At 38.3% G+C, this 21,728-nt stretch overlaps 1 protein-coding gene across 3 annotated transcripts in view; it reads right to left on the reverse strand.

Annotated features, from left to right (window-relative positions):
- The window catches only part of CDK14 (cyclin dependent kinase 14), a 589,453-nt gene that overhangs the window by 471,053 nt on the left and 96,672 nt on the right, over nucleotides 1-21,728 (reverse strand). The window contains exon 1 of one of the 3 annotated variants that reach the window (XM_007982232.3): nucleotides 6,833-6,960. The exons of the other annotated variants lie outside the window; for them this stretch is intronic. The gene's annotated coding sequence lies outside the window, so the exon portion shown is untranslated. Of the gene's footprint in view, nucleotides 1-6,832; nucleotides 6,961-21,728 lie in introns of those variants that run through there. 3 annotated transcript variants of the gene reach the window in all.

Below are 21,728 nucleotides of genomic sequence, written 5' to 3' on the forward strand. Positions count from 1 at the left end.
GAGGGCAAATTTGGAGGGAAAATTTATTTCAGTCTCTGTGTATAATGAGTGATAAAAATTTACTCAAACATCGCAAAAGTTCATGGTAGTTATCAGATAACTCAATATATTTTGAGCTCTGAAACAAAATTTGCAATAATATACATCCAATATGTTTATGAATTTAAGTAGCCATGGGATTGGAATGAGTGACAGGTAGAGAAGAAAGAATATACATGGGTTATAGCAGCATATATGACATTACTTCCTGCATAGAAATTTATAGATGTATGTGTCTCTAATATAGGAACATTGTTTTGCTGCTGGCCATCATATCTATAAAAACAATTACTACAAAATTATCCTAAGCAGAACTGAATTCAGAATCTAGCTTTGCTTACTACTTACTAGGGTTTATTTGGTAGATTTGGAGGTAAAACTTAGAGGGAAGTCAACTCAAGATCCAGAAAAGAAATTTGAAAAGGAACTTACATTTGTGAAGAGTACCATGTATCCTAAAACAGGTCCTCCTTTGCTGTCGGTGTGTGAGGGAACCTTTGGCCCAAATGGCATAACTGAACATTTCCCACTCCAGATTAAATCCTACTCTGATTATGTGGAAAGCCAGATGAGATGTCTTTCAGACACTGTTTCCACTAAAAACATTAAATATTCCAAAAAGGTCAACAAGAGAAAGAAGAAAGTATGTACATTTTCTGACTTCCAGTTGACATCCACAATTACGTGCTGGTTAAAATGTCACCATGGAAAAAAGACAGAGTCAGGAGTGCAGAATTCATAGCATATGACCAAATGATATGTGTTAAGAGGTGAAATATTAAAATTGATATCTATATTCACCCCACCCCTCACTAAAACATTTATAGCCAAAGGGCTCAGAAATGGGACACAGGAGATGAGAAGCTCCAAGCACAGCAAGCGGGTGACTTTGTTTTGAGATTCCACAAAGCACAGCGTTTTCCAATCTACAAAATTCCCATAGCTGCATTGGGGAAATGGAATACCTATTCTCTACAAAATAGAAAAATCAAGCTACACAAAGTGGCTCACACTGCATGGCTAATTAGTTTCTTCATCAAGACACTATTCCCTTAAAGCTCTTATTCTAGGGAAAAAAAAAAAAAAAAAAAAAAAAGGTCTGTTCTGTTCCTGCAAATAAAAACTTTTCCTCCCTCTCCCACAGGATTTACAGGTTTAAACATAGCTTTTCTTTTTTAGGTTTTGCCTTGGGTTCTACCTGAGAATGGAAAACCAGAGTGTATTTCCAAAGGACCCCATAACATGTAGCAGTGTGAACTAAGCTGGCAAAGGGGGCTGACTGTTAACCCCCCTGATTTAAAAACTAAAAATGTCTACCATGTCAGAAGCACTAACTACTAATAAACAGAAGAGGCTGATCTCAGATTCACAGACTTGAAATCAATAATATGGTCCAGGACTCTTTCTACCTATACACATATGCTTAGTGTTTGAGAGGTATTTTTAAACATCACAGGGACTGCAGAAGCTCACTTGTCTCAAAGGCCGTGCAAAAGACAGTCTCAAGTGCCTTCTGAATTCTGTTTGGTTTCACTTTTGAGTTTCACTAAACCACCCCTGGCTTCTTTGTACTAAACCAGGCCAGTTCTTCCTTCATGTCTCTACCTTTCAAATATCTGTAGCTCACTATTCTGTCCCTCATGTAAGATACAGCATCCAGAAGGTGCAGTAACATTAAAAAATGAAAACTGAAGAGAAAACACTACTGGAGATATGACTGATCCTTTAGGATCTGAATTCTTTCCCCCTGGTAACCATATGAACAGCATTTTAAAATAAAGAGTATAAATATTTTTAAATTCCTTCTCTAAAGGAGAAATAAAATTGTGTACTATCTTCTTACTCTGAAACAGATGGCTATATAAATACAACATACATCTCCAAATCTACAATAACCACCTTTTTAATAAAATATGAATGTATTATTAGTGTTTGGATAATAATTTAGTGGTTGATGTCAAGAGTGATGTTATAAAGTTGAAAAGTTTAATGTTTTTCTTCTTATAAAATAAATCCAGATTGCAAACTCCATCAAAGAGTTCAGGAAAATACAGGGCATCACTCAATATAGAATTGACTTTTGAAGCTCTTAACATTTTCAGAGAATCATATATGGGTCACTAACCACACAGAGCTTATGAAGAGAAACACTGGGAACAATGAACCTTTGAGGAGAAAATGGAAGTATCTTTCAATGTTGCTTTAACAATTGATTCATCTATTGTAAAGAGCTAAAATCTCAGTGATAATAAATTTGACAGTAACCCATTAGTAATACTCCTAACTGATTTCATGAAGACTGGTTCTGCAAACCTTTCCTATAGCTGAGAAAAATCAATACCAAATCTTGCCTAAGAGATGCAAGGTGAATAGAGAAAACCAATGGGATACACACATCCTGCTGTTTGTCTGTCACCTGGAAACAAACTCCAGTGCTTCCAGAAGCATTTCACTGTCAACTTTGTATTTTTAGCAAGATTTCATTTACCTGAGGAATAAGCTGCTGGGGCAAATGTGTTATCAACTGGGCAGAAAAGTAAGTCTAAAGAACATTCACCCTTCCAAAGTCTGCCAGATGATAAATAGGATATTGGAGCTTTCTATTACATACTCCTTTTATCCACTCAAACTCAGTAACACTAAGAAATAATTACATATGCTCTATAATCAAACTACAGAAGGATCTTGGGCAAGATATAATGCAGCTGATAGAAAAGAGATGGAAATTAAGATTTCTAGATGAGATGACAATGATGATGATGGCTAACTTTTGTTGAGCTCTTATTATGTAAGTTACTATTAAAAATGCTTTAAAATAGCTTCCCAATTAATCTCCACAACAACCTCATAAGAAAGGTGATAATATTATCTCAATTTCACAGATGGTTAAATTGAGGCACACATGAATTAAGTAACATGTCCAAGGCCACAGAAAATAAACACAGGAGATGGGATTGATTACAGGACTCCGAATACAAAGCTCAAGCTCTTGACCACTGTGTTGGCTTTCATACATGTCCCCTGGGACTTACATCCTGACAGAAATAAACAAAAAACAACTTTATCTACAATTCTCTCCATTTCTCTTCATTCTCTCTTATCTTTCCTGATGGAAAAAAAAGAAAGAAAGAAAGAAAGAAAAAGATACTACTTCCAAAGCTGTGTAAAATAACTGCTCACTGGTTTAAGGTTTTCTGACCCATCTTCCCTCTCTCCCCACAAACCTACCACTCAAATTTAACATATATTTGATTAATCTGATTCTGAATTAGTCTCATAATAAAAGTCAGGCCATAACAGAAAAATAGGGGGACAGAAAGCAAGACTCATTAAGAAGGAGCAGGCTTAGCTGGAAGGCTCAGGTATTAGATACTGCTATGTTGAATCTTCCTCCTCTATAAATGGTTGGGTCCCCTGGATAGTGAGTTAAAAGCATGGATATAAACTGCTGACTGACCCAGTCTAAGAACTGTCAAAATGGTCGATAGAAAACAAATGAACAGCACTGAGGCCTTAACTTGGCTTTCTAAAAAAGGTCCCCTCAGAAAAACCGTCTGGATTTATGGAAGCAGTATCAGGAAGAAATCTGAGAAACAGAAAGCTATATTCATGAAGCTAGGCTTACCTCATCCAGCGGAAAACTTCTTAATACAGCATCAAGTTTACACCCTCTACGATTTCTGTCAAACTCAGAGGATACTTGGGGTTTTCTGGTTGTTTCCACTGAAAATGGGGTGGGGAGTGAAAGAAGGCCCACAGTGGGCATCAGGAGACTGAGTTTTCCTCTCACACTGGCTAGTGAATGATAATGAACCAATTAAATAACAATTTCTAAAGTACCTGCCAGCTCTAAGAGTCTCTGACTCTGTAAGAAGACCTCAACATGATCAGTCTTTGCTTATGAAGTAAAATAGAGTAAGAAGATGGAAGTACAGTGGGTGAAGTTCAAACGTTAATAATGACAAAAGCTATGGCCCAGCTTCCAATTATTTCAGCTGATTGCTGCTATCAGCAAAAAACTGATGTGAAAATCTTAGCATCTCAATTATAATACACCCATAAATATATGAAAATAATATATAATAGATCCATAACTCTTTCTCTCAGTGCATTTCTATTCCTTATTCCTTGACCTTTCCCATAGGCTATTTTAGTATATTTAAAGTATCTATTATGATGTCCATACAGGAGCTTGATTCATGTCATCAGATGAGGAAAAACTGCTGTCTATCCTATATAAAAATCAAGGAATGCATTAAGAAGGAATGAAATTCTGATACATGCTACAACATGGATGAACCTTGAAAACATGCTAAGTAAAACAGGGCAGAGACAAAAGGAAAAATACATACGACTCCATTTAATATACTATGAGGTACTTAGAATACCAAACTCATAGACACAGAAAATAGAATAAGATTACCAGGGACAGGGAGAAGGGGAATGGGTAGTTACTACTTAATGAGAGCAGGGTAAGGTTTCTGTTTGGGTTGATGAAAAAGTTCTGGAAATGGATAGTGGTGATGGTTGCAAACACTATGAATATATTTAATGCCACTGAAATATAAACTTAAAAATGGTAATAATGGCAAGATTCATGTTATATATATTTTACCACAATAAAAAATATCAAAGCATACAGTATCTCCTTCATAATCACCAAAACGAAAAAAACAAACAAAAAAAAACTTGCCACATATTTTCTCTTTGAAGTATTTTTAAAAGTAGACTGTAGCTGGCAGTAGTGGCTAATGCCTGTAATCCCAGTACTTTGGAAGGCCAAAGCAGGAGGGTCACTTGAGTCCAGGAGCCCAAGACAAACCTGGCCAACACAGTGAGACCCTCGGCTCAATGGAAAAAAAGAAAAAAGTAGTAGACTGTAAGTTCCATAAGAACCATGACCACATCTGTTTTACTCACCACTACTACACAATAGATTCCATAAATGTTTGTTTAACAAACAAATGCTTTTTTAAAAGAAGAGGATTAAAAAGCACCAAACTGACTATCCATGAGAAAGCATAATAGGGCATATTCCAAGGGAAAATACCAATATAACTATTTCTAAGTTCCTTCAGGAAAAGGTACTGTTTCATCCATACTTCCTTTATATAGCAGGTCTTACAATGTTTTACACATAGTAGGTGGCTAATCAATATTTGCAGAATGAGAGAAATATCACATGATTGTAAAAGCAGTCATATTATTGCTCTACTATTTAAAAATTACTTTTTGCAAATTTACAATTCCTTCTGTCACAGGATGAAAAAAAATCCTCACAACTCACACAAAGTAAAACTAAAAATATAAATAGCTAAAACACATTATTCTCAGAAAAAGAAACAGTAAACACAGGGCGCAACGTCTTCTAAACAGAAAAAAAAAGTTTTTAAAAAAGAGAGGTAAATTTGATCTATCTTTGGAAGAAAATCCAAATATTCACTCCCAAAAATCAATGTCCAACCTCAACAGTAAATAGTTCAGTGAATATAGAAGCACCGCACCATTAAAGAAATTCACTCACAGTGAACCACAACAGTTGCCAGTATTTCTGTCAATTAGCCTATCAACTAATCAGGTGATCTTTCTTAAATTTACTTATGTCACAAATTAAACAGAACTGGCTTATAGCCAACATGCAAGCTCCTGATGATTTTCTTAATATTCACCAACTACACATTTACATTTTACATAAAGGACTAAGTTAATTAAACTATACATAAGTGGAATATTTTTAAAGCAAAAAATCAAATGTTGACATCCTTAACATTCAGCATGTATATAATAACAGGTGAATCCACATAAAGTCACTAGGGCTAAGTAATGTTATTAGTCTCACTCCGAACACTATTAAAACACGTCCTTCAAGTTCAAACCCCCACCACATCAAATATGTCAACTGTGTGACAATTAACAAAGGAAACAAAAATTCAGTCTCTGAAGACGTCAAGGTTTACATTCCTGTCTCTCAATTTTATCTGCTTTAGAAGCAGGTAAGCATCATTGGAGTAGGCTGTCTGCTACCATGGTCCTTCATGAATGCAGGGGTTCTCCATTAGCATCCAAAATGCTAATAGTCTACTATCAGAGCCGGCACTTCAAGCAGAACTGCATGAAGAATCATCACTTCTGTACATGAAAGCATAACCACTACAGGTGTAATGATGCAAAATACCAGCACACTGACCTCTGCTCAGCAGCACACACTTAAAGCAGATGCATTTCTGTGATCCAAAAGGGAAGGAAATAGGATGAGCTGGGAGGAAGCCCCAGGTCCCTAATTTATTAGAGATATTTATTCTACTCAGATCCAATCCAGCTAAATTCATGGACATCAGTTTACTCAAATGGAAAAAGTAGTCTCTCGTCCTTCACTTGCTTGACTTAGAGGGCATTCAGCCAAGCATAGCCAGGCAAAAACAATCTGTAAGATCTCTTTCAGCTATAATAAATAAAGACTAGTTTCAGAAGGAATAAGACTCAGATATGGCAAAGAAGCAGTCGTAAAACCTTTTCCCCATCTTATCTCTGCTACTGGTGTTTACAAACTAGGAGCAGTAGCCTCGGGAGCCTCAAAAGACTCTCCCATGAGTAACCTCCAGTCAGATCCCTAATTTAAATACCCCCTTTATCAATCTGTGATGTTTCTGGCAGTTAAATAGAAGGAAGTGAGTAAAATGACATGCATAAAATGAATCCTTTTTAAGTTGTAAATGAGTGAGTCAGGATTCAGACTTGCCGAGATGCTCCAAATTAAAACCCCTGCTATAATTTTAAGCATGCTCTGTCTTACCGTTCTGCTGTTGTCTCCCTCAGGCTTGATTCACCTGGAACTCTTTAACATGTCTCTAGCAATGTGTTTGCACCAGGCCAGGCTCATACAGCAACTGAATTCACATCTTTCTGCACTAGCAAGCTGAAATGGTACGGCCGTACTACAACCAAGAGAGGGGGATGCATAAGCAAGCAAAAAAAAAAAAAAAAAAAAAAAGCCCAGAAATATCCTAAGAGAAGCTAATCTCAGTGGAATAAGACCAAAAACTGTTCAGAAGAAACATGTCAAAGGACATGCTAACATTCACTATCAATAGCTTTAACAGCTCAATTATTTTCTCCAAAAAATCTAATTTTTTTTTTTCCAAACACGATGGACTTGCCTGTGGAGTTCCCAGGAAGGCAGAGTAACCGGGCTCTGCAGCAGCATTGCAGCCAAAGTATCCGTGCATATGCTGTCCAGGCAATTCACAACACACTGTCTTTTCAGAAAGATATTGATTTGCAATGTAGGGCTGCTTCAAAAGAATGCAGAATGGGAGCCAAACAGCTAATGGTGATTGCATAGGAGGAAAAACATTTAATCAAGGGGATGCACCTCATCATGCTCAATTCAATTTTTGTAAGAGCACTGGAGAAAGCCAGTAAGTGTCCTGAGTGACAACCCCATTAAATAATAATCTGGGATCCTATAGAAGGCCAAGTTTCAGCCACCATCATGCATGCTGCAAAAGCTGCTAAAATGGTGTCTATGTGTATATATTTGTCATATGCAAATGGAGCATAAGAACTCTAAAATAACCATACATCAAATACATGGTTAAAAACAACAACAACAACAACACAGGTGCAGCATACACAGAACCAAAGTAAAAGAATGCATAGTTATGAGCTGGCAGAATTTTTGGTGGACTTAGAGCTCATACCACTCTGAAAAATAAAATACCAAAACAAGCCAGATCTCACAATCCTTAGGCAAATTGTGCCAAGTCATGCCACAAGGTGCTAGGCGGCAAAGGAAGGATGCCAGACTGCTACTCTCACAGCGACCCCTACAGGAGAATGGTTGATCCATTCTTTTTTAAAGGAGTTCCTGTCCTCCGTACACAGAATCACGAAAGGATATAAAGTAGATTAAGATACAACAACACAACTGAGAAATACCTTAGGTAAGAAATTTAAAAAGGCATGAAATCTAACCTTGTAAATATTCACTTATTTAAAAAATTAAAGTACAAGAGGAGGTAACTACTGTGTCAATGATAAGCGGTTGATACTCCCAAAGCTCCCCAAACTGGGGTATACAATGATGATGAGAAACCTCAGGCAAAGTGTTTTCCCTTCACATCCTAATTGGTTTAAATGAATCATCTCTTCTTTCTCCCACTTGCAAACCATCTTCACCTTCATTATTTTGAATGACACTATGAAGATATTCAACTTTGTTTTCCTGCAACACAAAAGCTTTAAAATCTTTTTAAAAAGTTATTGTTCAAACACAAATATTACATACTTTCATCTTCAACAAAGCCAAAAGAGAAAGCTATCTCCTTAATATCTGAAAACTATTGAATTATATGAGCATCATTTCTGCAGAACAGACTTCAACAGGTCTTTCAAGAACCTGAGGTATTTTTGTGATTATCCCTCCAGCCCAAAAAGACACCTTTTTCAGAACCAACAGCACTTCTTATTGAGTCATTCAAGATTTAATCATATGTCACCTCATAAAACTCTCTTGTATTGTCGGCGTTTTCCCCATTTTAAGGCCCTTGATAAATCACACCAATTACATTTTTCAAAATTATTTAAATACCACATAATACAATGCTAGGCATTTAGCAAATATTAAATTAACATTAAAAAATTAGTGAATTTCCCAACTCCATATTTTAGGGCTAAAAGTTCTTCTTAGGCTATCCCCTTTCCCCTATCATTCGTAAAATGTTTGTGTTCACTAAGACATCTTGTATAAAAACCAAGAAACACAATAACATTTCTCCTCTATTCTTTCATCTATTCATTCAGCAAACACGTTAATGTGCCCAGCAATGTGAAGAGTCATATTCCCTGCCTTCAATGAATGCCTTGAGTGATTAGAAATAAAGCAAGTGATTATAATACACTGAAATGAGTATTTTGAGAGTGCTCTATTAAGGATAAACAATATTCCTTAGGTGGCTCAAAAAAGACTTCACAGAGGAGGTACCTAAAGCTGAAGCTTCCAGTACTACCCAGGAGAAGAAGGACATTTGGGGAACAGCATGAAGCCTGAAACTGGAAGCTGTATGAGGAAATAACCAAGCCGTACCCACAGTGGTCACCATTGTGAAGGCTCAGAGGAATGGTGGCTCAATGCCCGGGCAGAAATGGCCCTGTAAGCCATGCTAAAAAGTTGGGAATTTTATCCTATAGGAAGTTGCCATTTAATCCAATAGAAAGGCCCTACAGGACTAGAGGCAGAACAGTAGCTGGATGAGGTTTTTCATTTTACAACAGAGTAATGGTGTAGAAATGGATTGGAGAGATGAAGGAAGGGAAGCGGAGAGGCCACTTGGAAAGCTAAGCTAGTGCTTCAGACAAGGCCCTGAACTAAAGCCATGAAAATGTGGGTGGAAAGACAACAGAGGTAAGAGGCATTCACCATAAGTTACCTGCTGAGAGACTGGACATGAAGTCTAATGGAAAGGGAAAATCTATACTGAATTCTCTCATATTACTAGTGAAAGGCTGGTTCATAAAGAAACGCGTGAACACAGGAAGAATATAAACTTGAGCAAAAGAGGAAACTATCATAAATTCAATTTTTTACACACTGAGTTTTAGGTATTTCTGAACATCCAAGTGGACATGTTGCATAGGCAGCTGTCTAAGGGTCTGGAGCTCAGATGACAGATCAAAAGTTTGCTTATACGCCTAGGTCAGGGTTTCCTAGAAACAGAGCTGGGCTCAGATCTTACAATTTGTTGAGGGCATGCTCTCAGTGAAAACAAATGAGGAGGCAGGACAGGGAGGGGAAAAGCCAAGGAAGAATGTGGCCTCAGACAAAAACTACACCCAGCACTAGTCTCCCGTGAAACAAGAGGGCCAGGCTTTTGTATCCCTGGGCTGATCAGTCACTGACTGAGACCTGGAGAAGGAGGACTTCTGTTCACCCTACACACCCACTACCAAGTGGATCTGAGCACAGCACCCATCCAACTATGATTCGGTCACAATGGACAATTTTTATTTTCCTCAAAGCTGGTTCCTCAGGAATGTTTATGTTTGCTGTTCTCTCTGCCTAGAATGTTCTTCCCAGATAACCCCTTGGCTGACTCCCTCCCATTATTCAGTTGGACCTCAGGTATTGCCTTTTCAGAGTCCTTCTCTGGCTTTTCTCTGCTGTTGCTCCTCCCTCCCCTATCACATTACACTGTTTTTGTTCATTAATTTACTTTGTTTGTCTTCCTCCCCTACTAGAATGTAAACTGCTCAAGAGCATGGACTTCTCATTTGTTCTCCTGTGTTTCCCCAGCCCCTAGGACAGTACTCAGTACTTGCTGAATAAATAAATAGTAAGTGGAGTTGCTGATGACAGAAGTTCAAACATATTCTGTGGACAGACATAGAGTGGAAATGGATGGGGAGCTTGAGGAATGGGTAGGGGCAAATAACAGTGTCAACAAGCATGTAGACAACAAGTCTGACTATAAAGCAGAAGTAAAGAGAGCAGCGAGAGGGCAAAGCTGCAGGAAATTAATCATTATGTCATACAGGATTCACAATCTATGGTGTTAAGAATATCTTTATTAGAGGCCATTGAGATGTGTCTGAAACTATACCATAAGAGAACAACAGTAGAGCTTAAAATAAAAATTATAGCTTCAAAGAGAAGAGACAAAAAGGCTTGTAAAAACAATCTCAGTGGACAGAGAGAAAAACAAGACTAACATCTACTAGGTCATTTTTGTGAGTAAACAAAAATTGATCCCTTGAAATGCCTGCCTTTATATGAGACTTTTTTAAATTCTAAAAAGTAGTATGCACTTCCCTGACTTTTAAAATAGATTATAATAAACACAATCTGATCTTCAACTGCTAATGGGGCCCATTATAAACATCAGCGGCAGCCCTCAGGGTTTAACAGTGGGCATACAGGGCCAGCTGGCTCCTAATCTCAATGACCTGACACCTAAGTGTTCTTCTGCTTCATTTTTATGATTCATTCTCTTTTTACCATCAAAATTGCCTTATTATGACCCTACATGTGTTTCTCCTTCTAATATCACCACACACTCCTCAGTCTTGCTACAGGCTTCCTCAGCCATCCCCATATTGGGCAACTAGATAATCAGGCTTATTGGAACAGTGTGTGAATGGCTTGAGTCAACAGGTGAGTTCAAAGCAGAACCAGGAGCTTTCTCCTGAGTGGAAAACATGTAGGTCTTATTCCACAGGCTCTGCAGTACTCAGAAACCCTTGTTTCATGTCAACCTTCCTGGAGCTATCTCAGACACAAGAGGCTGCCAGATAACTGATCTTCACATAAATAGGGTCTGACGGACAGGTGGGGCCAAACAAAAAATTTTTTAAAGCCTGGGAAAAAGAATTGAAGAAAGGGACAGAGAATTACTTTTATTCTGTCTTGATCTTTTTTTTTTTTTTTCTTTCCTACCAAAAGCCTGTGAAGGGAAAACACTTTTTTTTAACTGAACAAAGAAAAAGAAACACTAAGAAAATTTTAAATATGAGGGAAGAAAAGAGTACTTTATATATACAAATCTAACTATAATAATCAGCTACTTTATGAATTAGTTTCATTAAAATTTTAAGTCTAAAAGAAAGGAAAAAAACTGTAAATTTATTTTCAAAAGTAATAAAGGAAACAGAAATTTTCCAAAAATAAGCTGGTTTTCAAATGATTACAATTCCATATAACCCTAGCAACTTCTTTCTTTTTAAAAATAGATTATATTTAGTAATATATTAGCAATCTATTTTATGCTGTACATTTTTATGGTAAAATTTCATGTTATTGATTTTTAAATGTTCATTCTTTTTAGTAAGCCTAAACCCCAACCTTTTTGTGAACCCTAAAAACTTTATGACTTAATTCTCTTCTGTCACTCATTACTTACAATTTTATATATTTGAAGAAATGTCACTTATCTAAAATACTTTCCCAAAACACCGTGAAATTCTGGAGGAATCTGAACTGAACGTGTAACAGCCATTTCTTAACCACAACACCAAACCTATCCATATGTCATACATGACATTGCATGGTAATGTTGAGATTTTCCTCCTAATATTATACAATTTTGAGTGTTTTCTTGATTCTGTAGGGGAAAAAAGGAACTAATTTAATCAGTAAACATAGGTGATTCTACCAAAACCCAATAAATCTGTTCCCAGTAAAACTTTACATTCTGTTAAATTACACCCTAAAAACCAAAGAACTTATGTGGAAAATGATATTGAGGAAGATCATTCAAAACCTACACATCCGGAACACTAATAAAAACAAAACAATCCTAACAAACACACAAACATGCCATATTTTCTTCATCTCTGCATTCCCTACATTGCTGATACAATTTTGCATACAATGGATGCTATCATATGTCTTGGCTAAAGATAAATCCTGTGCTGATCCCTATGAACTGCAGAAGGTGAAAAATGTTTTGTTATGAACTTCATCTAAGTTGGAAATTAAAAATCCAAAGCTAGAGCTATAGCAAGGGAACTTCAGATTGTTAAGGTTGTCAAGAAGCAGCATGGAAAGTTGACAATTATGACTCTATAACAGAAACTGGTAGATGCAGACTATCATTTAAAAAAAAAAAATCTTATTTTTGCCTGGCTTTCAAAAAAATCTGGTTTCAGGGCACTGCTTTCTTTTTGAGACAGGGTCTCACTCTGTTGCCTAAGCTGAAGTACAGCAGCACGATTATGAGTTACTGCAGCCTGGACCTCCCAGCTTCAAGTGATCCTCCCACTCAGCACCTCAGCCTCCCGAGTAGTTGGAACCACAGGTGCACGCCACCATGCCCAACTAATTTTTGTATTTTTTGTAGAGACAGGGTTTTGCCATATTTCCCAGGTTGGTCTCAAACTCGTGGGCTCAAGTGATCCACCCTCCTTGGCCTCCCAAAGAGCTGGGATTACAGGTGTGCACCACCGCTCCTGGCTCAGTCTACTCCTTTCCATGAAATAAATTTCCTCCTCCCTACATGTTGTGTTTCCTGGTTGTATGCCCTCAATTATCCTGGATGATAATTTGTCTGCATCTCAGTTTTTGCTTCCCCATTAGTTCAATTACAAACCCTTGTTTCAAAAGACTTGTATCTGCATTAAAACAGATATTGGTTTTCTATATACCAACCATACATATGGTTTCTACATACATACACATGCACATTTATGTATTTATTATTTATTCAGGTGATATCTAAAATGCATGGGCATTCACATGGGGCATGGCGCAGTTTTTCATTTTTACACCCTAAGCAGAAACACAACTGGAGTTCTGATGTGGTGTCATGCCTTAAGTGTGAGTATGGAGAAGATCTGGATGTAAAAGTGATTTTATTATGACCACATCCACGAAATAACAGTATCACAGAGTTCCAAATGTACAGCACTAATATGATCTGAGAAATGTGAATTAAATTATAAGACCTCAACGGCAGACACAAAATCCTTGGGGTAGCATCAAGAAGAAAGGCAAATGGCACTGAGAGAAGATGTGAGGATTTTCTCTCTTCCTGATGTCAAAATGCCATTGAGGACAGAGGCTACAATCCCATGACTATCAAAAAACTGCTTAAGAAGCTAAGTCTCATTTGTAAAAACTTAGACCTAGGTTTTTGTATCAACTCTGAAAAGGAAAAAATAAATTCTAGTTCAGGGGTATAAGTGAGCTTTATTGCTTTTAGAGACTTTGTCCCAGCTTTCCAAAATTTCACTTAGTTTGAAAAATCAGGAAAACCTCAAAAGGAAGAAAACCCTCTTAAAAGAGCCTGTCAAATAAACATACAGAAATAATTTTTAATTACATTTGATAGTTTTAAATCTAGAAAACCTTTGTCACTTATGTAGTATGTACTTGAAAATACTCAAATAAAAAGTATTTGTTAAGTAATATACTTCTTTTGTCTCACTCTACATACACCTAATAAAATAGGAAGCAGGCCCTTGGGAAAGAACGGTTAACAGTGCTGGACGTTCAACAACAAATACTTAGGACAAGCAAAGGATAACCAACTGAAGATACTAAAAATTGAAATTAAAATGTATATCCCTATATAATTTAACTCACTTTCCTGTGGCATTGTTTTAGTATTTGCCTTTTCAAGCTAATACTGATACAATTCAGATTCCAAAACCATGTGTGCATCACTCTCCAACAACAGAAAGAAAACCCAGAAAGGCTTTTTGGCTAAGGAAGATTTCATCATATGATCATTTAACAGTTCAGTATCACTGGGGTGACAGTGAAATCAGGTTCCTTACAAACATGCATAAGTCACAGGGATATTAACAACTCTGAAATGCTTTAACCTACTCTGCAACCCTTTTGTATTCAGTAACATCATGACAACAGCAGCACCCAAATATTAGTTGAATCCTTTTTGCCATTCCTTGTGGAATGCTTTCCCTGAGTGGTTATTAAAACAGTATAGGTTCCTGTTTCTTAAAAAGAAGTAGAATCGAATTGTTTGGAATGGCCAGCACATTTTTTCTCCTTCCTGGGGAATGGTTTTTCCACCCCATGCCATCCACTGCAGTCTAGGGAGGGTTGCACCTTATCCAGGAACAGACAAGGAATCCAACTTACAGTAATCCTTCCCTGGGACTTTTTCAGCCAGAGCTCAGTTGTGCCCCTCCCCTCAGTTGTGCTACCTTTGCTTGATGATAGCAAAGCAGAGAAAGCATCCGCTTAGAAGCAGCCAGTGGCAGTGTCTCTCAACCTGTGAAGAAGCTCAACTCAGATCCTAAAGCCATCAAGTAGTAAAATTAGAGATGCGGGTAACATAGAGACAGACAGCACTGATAACATGGAGGTAGCACCCGCTGAGGTTCTAGCTCTGCTGGTTGCCTGACTTTCTAAAGCATAGTTGTTCAGCTCTTGTTTCTATTCTGCAATACTTCTCCTCCCAACAAATCTATTTCTTTCTTTAGCCACTTCAAGTTGATTTTCAGCTCCTTATAATCAAGAGTGCTAGTACACATGGGGATACATGTACAGAAAGGACACAGAGCTACTGTGAACCACTAACACCAGAAGTAAAGAAAATAACTTAATAGATGTCTTGTTTTAAGCTCTAGGAAAGGGAAATATAAGGTAGATGTTTATATAATGGTAGGAAAGGATGGGTTTAATAGCAGTCAAGGTTTTTACAAAGCTACTTTACACACCTAACTATATAAAAATTTGTACTAAATTGAGTACCATTAAAATTTTTTATTCTTATAATTTTTAGGGGAAAGCCATAAAATATTAGCTACTGATCAGTTATCTGAGCCTGCAGGAAGCCTGAATGCTTTGACCAATTAGTTTAACCAGACATCCAAGTTGCTGTGGTAGCACATGCTCAAATTTTAGGCACAGTACCTAAAGGGAAATAAACTGACTATCCTTATTGATACGATCTATAAATTGTTGGTACATACTACCACACATAAGTAGCTAAGAAATGTCATAAAAAAATATGAAACTGAGAGTGGTTTGTTGTACCGATCCTGACCTTTAAAGGCTTCTGGCCAGAAGGAAAAAGGGTTATTAAAAATTAAAGAAGTAATATTGAGGGGATTTTGGAAAAAGCCACAGAAATACACTAGGGATTTGTGGAATATGTAAAGAAAGTGCTAAGAAGACACTGTAAAGTAAACTACATTTTCTGTATTTTACTGCTAAGGGATTTTTTCCATGTTCTATTCATTTACCAACCATTTATTGAGCTTTGTATTAATCACTATAGGAGGTATAAAGATGAATGAGACACAACTGCTGTTCTCACAGATACTTATACAAATAAAAATAATATGAAAATAATTGTCATACTATGGGAGTTCAAGTTGAGGAGGCCTCAGAATGACAGATCAAGCAAAATTGGCAGATTTTCACTTTAGGTAATCAAATTCTGAATACCAGAGTCACAGAGAATTCAATAAGTAAAATGCTGGGGGTTGGAGGAACATGTATATCCACAGACTGTCAATGATCACTCTTAGCACCAGAGTTACTATCTATATATGGATGTAATTTGATAATTTAACAAAGAACTTTTGTAATATCATAGGAGCATAGCCTAGAAGATTTGAACGATTTCTGTAATTTGAACCTTTATGAATAAGGGTTCTTTTCTTCTCTCTGGTAGATTATCTGGATGGACTCCAGGGTCTCCAAGTACACTGCCAAGTACTCCAAGTACACTTTGAACATACGGTTCAAAGATGTGTTTTATCGGGCCAGGCACAGTGGCTCATGCCTGTAATCCCAGCACTTTGGGAGGCTGAGGTAGGCGGACCATGAGGTCAAAAGATTGAGATCATCCTGGCCAACATGATGAAACCCCGTCTCTACTAAAAATACAAACATCAGCTGAGTGTGGTGGTGCATGCCTAAAATCCCAGCTACTCGGCAGGCTAAGGCAGGAGAATCACTTGAACCAGGGAGTCAGAGGTGGCAGTGAGCCGAGATTGCACCACTGCACTACAGCCTGGCAACAGAGCCAGACACCGTCTCAAAAAAAAAAAAAAAAAAAAAAAAGACGTGTTTTTTCCTAGTTGCCCTGGACACAGACAACCAAACTTTTTTCCCACCTATGTTAAGAAAAATATAGCTTTGGGGACTGTTACAACAGCTAGTCACCAGGAACTTGGAGACTATCTTTACACCTCTCTCATCATCTCCCCAATATTTATTGTAATTTAGGGAAAGTAAAGTTTTACTCATCACAATACAAAAACCTAATAGATTAACTTAGTTTTATCAATCCTCCCCTGAAGCACCTGATTCCCTCAATAACCACTGTTTCTCTTAATCATTTAGGGAAAATTCAGCTCACATAAAACATAGAGGTACTTTCTGCCTGGCCCCATCATAACTAGTTCCTTCTAAGGGCACCTAGTAATTGCAGCCCCGGCAGGACCACCTGATTGCAAGGAATCACAATGTAGCATGGATCCACCTTGTTTCAGAGATTTCCTGCCACACCCACCAAGGTTATTTAACTCAGAACTCTTAAGTGTTAAAACAGGTTTGATAAGGAGGAAAAAGAAAACATCATAGATGAAGCCATATAAAAAGGTGCACTGGGGCACTAACTTCAACATAAAGGCAGATACAGAACAGCTAGATGAAGACGAATGTTAAGTTCAAGGATCAGACAAATTTGTGTTCTTGATCCAGGCCTTGTGCAAGCTACCAATCTTATGAGAATACTTAGAATAGTTCCTATACCTAATAGGGTTGCTGTGGGGCTAAATGATGTACAAACTACTTAGAATAGTGCTCAGTAAAGAAAGGGCTATTGCAATCCAGTGATAAGCATAATGTGTGTTTAAGTGTGATCAGGCACTAAGCTGTTAGGAACCACAGACTCCCATCCTGTGTCCTGTACTTCTGCAGGAGGGCTTATACTCGTCTTGGTTCTCTTGGTTCAGATCAGTCTGGCACTTTCTTCTGTATCAGCCATGGGCTGTCAGGCTCATTTTCTCAGTCACCCCCTAATTTTATCAGTTCCTATTGAGTCTTCTCCAGTATTTCTTTTTTTTTTTTTTTTTTTTTTGAGACAGAGTCTCGCTCTGTCACCCAGGCTGGAGTGCAGTGGCCGGATCTCAGCTCACAGCAAGCTCCGCCTCCCAGGTTTACGCCATTTTCCTGCCTCAGCCTCCCTGCGCCCGCCACCACGCCCAGCTAGTTTTTTGTATTTTTAGTAGAGACGGGGTTTCACCGTGTTAGCCAGGATGGTCTCGATCTCCTGACCTCGTGATCCGTCCGTCTCGGCCTCCCAAAGTGCTGAGATTACAGGGTTGAGCCACCGCGCCCGGCCCTTTTCCAGTATTTCTGTTTCTATTGGCATTGCAATATGCTTTTGCACTATTCCATAAAATTCAAACACTTCTTAAACAGCCATAGGAGTTACCCCACAGGACTTCTTGATATTTCCTTTGACTAAAGGTGGAAGGAGCTATTTGAAAGTTTTAATGAGAAAGTTTAGCGCACAGCCTCTCTTCTCTCTCTGTGGATTTTCTTCCTTTCTCACTGTCATATTTCCCCTTGTAACTACAAAGCTGCAGGGTAAGAGTCAAGACAGAACTGAGAACCCATGGCTACCTAATGAAATATCAAAGATAAGGTTTACCAAACGGATTAGAAAGATGACAAGAGATTTTATCACCATCAGCACACACAAGGAAAATTTAGTGAGTAGCAAATGCTAGAAGAGGGGAACACTCATCAAGAGTCAATTTTGCCAAAGCAAGCAAATACCTCTTCAAATACACAGTTGGCAGGCATATATTTCCAAAAAAATTGGGGGTGTTGTAAGATAACTGATGCCAATCAGGAAGCAGGAATTTGTCTTCCGAAATTTTACTAAACAAAATGTTCTATCTGATCAAAGAAGGAATAAAATTCTGAGGCATCAGCTTTCAAAACATGCACAAATAATTGGTTTTCTTATTAAAATTTGGTGAATAACCCATGATGCATATTATCTATATATAAAGAATCTATCCACATGTTAAATACCACTCAGAAAAACCCATCACCATACTATATAAAATGTAGCATCAGAACAATATAATTTTAACTAGAATTAATCCTATCAGAACAAACATCGAGTAAAACATCAAGTACCATGAATCAGCTAATTTTCTTTAAGTATTTAAGTACTTTTTTTTAAATTGGCATACCCATGCAACACGTCTTTTGTTTTTCTTTTTTTTGAGACGGAGTCTTGCTCTATCGCCCAGGCCGGAGTGCAGTGGTGTGATCTCGGCTCACTGCAAGCTCCACCTCCTGGGTTCACGCCATTCTCCTGCCTCTACCTCCTGAGTAGCTACAAGCACCAGCCACCGCACCCAGCTAATTTTTTGTACTTTTAGTAGAGACGGGGGTTTCACCGTGTTAGCCAGGACGGTCTCAATCTCCTGACCTCCTGATCCGCCTGCCTCGGCCTCCCAAGTGCTGGGATTACAGGCATGAGCCACCACGCCCAGCCGCAACACTTCAAGTGGAAGTAATTACTTGGAAAAGTTGTTTGATTCTTTTAATACTATTTAGATATTCTAAAAGAATTAGAGTAACAGAACTTTCACCAATTACACATATAATTGTGTAAAATTTTTATTCTGAAATTACTTCTAGGTTTATAGAAAATCTTACACGGGGCAGGTCAGCTCCATATAATTCAAAGGTACTATGTAACATCCAAAAAGCTAAAGGAAGAAAGCACACTGTAACTGCACTGAAATCTGATGCTTTATAAAAAGATTTTTTAGGCAAAGTGCAGTAGCTCACACCTGTAATTCCAGCACTTTGGGACGCCAAGGCAGGAGAACTGCTTGAGGCCAGGAGTTCAAGACTAGGCTGGCCAACACAGCAAGACCCCATCTCTAAAAAAAAAAAAAATAGAAAAATAAAGATTTTTTAAACACCACAATGCAAAAAGTGCTATCTCTTTAAATGACAATTTTCTCATGTTTATAGCGACTGTAAAGATTAAAGCTAAGAATTTCCTCAGGTAAGGCATGTCTCCTTTTTAACAAAGAAGAAAAGGGGAATAAAACTGTCATTATTCCCAAAGTTGTCTCCAACTTTAAATCTCCCTTGATTCGGAACTCTTCTCAGCTGCAACTCCATTTCTCTGTTCCTCTTCATACCAAAATTCCTCAAAAAGAGGATCCCAACTGGTTCCACTTCCTCAGTCCATTCATTCTTAAACTCATTTTAATCATATTTCTGTCCTCTCCACTCCACTAAAGGTCAGCAAGCCTCCTCAATGGCAATAGCAGTGGGCAATTCCCAGACCTCATCTGAACCTCTCAGCAGCATGTGACACAACTGATCACCTCCTCCTTCCTGAAACTCTTTCTTCACTTTGACTCCAAATACCATAACCCCGTAGTTTTCCTCCTACTTCACCGGCTCTGCCTCCTCAGAATCCTTTGCTGGACACTCTTCCCTTCCCAACCTATAAAGGCATGTGTCCCAGGATGGGGACCTTGGGCCTCTTGCCATCTCTGCCTATACCCCCTCTTTAGGTGACTCTTATCCTATCCTCTTGCTTAAGTACCATCAGTAAACTGAGGGTTCCCAATTTTGTATCTCCAGGTCCTACCTTTCCCTCATCCTCAGACTCACATATCCAAATACTTACGTGACAACTCCTTTAGGATATATAAAAGGAATCTTAAGCTGTACAAAACAGCTGAGGTGGGGGATCACTTGAGGCCAGGAGTTTGAGACCAGCCTGGCCAAAATACAAAAATTAGCCAGGCATGGTGGTGTGTGCCTGTAATCCCAGTTACTAGGGAGGCTAAGGCACAAGAATCGCTTGAACCTGGGAGGCGGAGGTTGCAGTGAGCCGAGGTTGTGCCACTGCAATCCAGTCTGGGCAACAGAGCCCGCCTCTGTTTTTAAAAAAAAAGTACAAAACCCAATCAAATTCCTGATTCCATAACCTCTCAAAAACGCTGCTCCTCTTCCCAATATTCCCCCATCTCAATATGATCCTACCTTTAAGTCACTCAAATTTCTCTAGTCGAAAACTTGAGAAACCTTGATTGTACTCTGTTACCCTATATCCACTCCAGCAGCTAGTTCCCTTGGCTCTCCTTTCAGAACATATTCAAATCCCACTACTCAGCTGCTCCACTGCTCCTATCCTAGTATAGGCGACCATCACATCTCACCTAGATGATGACAACAGCCTCCTAACTGGTCTTTCTGCTGCTATTCTCACATTCTTCCTCCCGATACAGTCTACATTCTACACAACAGGCAGGGTTTTTTAAATTATCACCATCCTGCTCAAAACCTCAAACAGCTTCTGACTTGGAGTAAATTGCCACATCTCAACCATGACCAGCAAGGTACGACCTCTCTGACATTCTCCCCTAGACCCTTTGTTCATTCCACTCCAGCCACCCTGAACTCCTTCCTTTTCCTTAAGAACACTAGGCTCTCTACACTCAAGGCTGTTGCCCCCTTCTCCTGAAATATTCTTCCTCCAGATATTCCCATAGTTTGCTTCCTCCCTTCTTTCACATCTACACTCACATGTCATCTTCTCGGAAATGCCTTCCCTGAACATTTATCAATACCTACCTCCCATCCGTTTCTTCCCCTTTCCTTGCTTTTGTTTATATTCCTCAGAAATTCAGCCTGGTCATATCTGTTTATTATCTACCTGCCATCCCCACTTGTGTAAAAGTTCTCTGGTGGCAGAGATTTGTCTATCTTGCTCTATCTCAAATCTCCAGAGTCAAGAACTCTGTCTGGTAAATAGTAGACGCTCAGTAAACATTTGTTGAATGAACATAAGAATGAATCATTTCTATACTCTTACCCATTGTTACCAAGGTAGAGAATATACATTTCAATTGTTTATTACTTTTAATACACATGCTATGATGCCAAAGAAACCATTAAAATTTTTCATGTTATATTTTAAGGACCTCGTAATGTCAGAGGATTTCTAGGCAGAAAGAGCAGCCTGAGCAAATAAATGAGGTAGAAAATATTACAACATACTTAAGGGAATACAGAAAATTCCCTACAAGAAATCTGGGGAAAGTGGGGGAGAAGGAAGGAGCACAGGTGAAAAATGAAGTGTAGATAAGGCTGATAGCAAGACAAAGGGCAATCATGAAGGGTCTTGTGTGCCTGCCTGTGTTGAGTGTCATCTTGTAGGCAACAG

This window comes from Chlorocebus sabaeus, chromosome 21 (assembly GCF_047675955.1).
Source record: "Chlorocebus sabaeus isolate Y175 chromosome 21, mChlSab1.0.hap1, whole genome shotgun sequence".
NCBI lineage: Eukaryota > Metazoa > Chordata > Mammalia > Primates > Cercopithecidae > Chlorocebus > Chlorocebus sabaeus.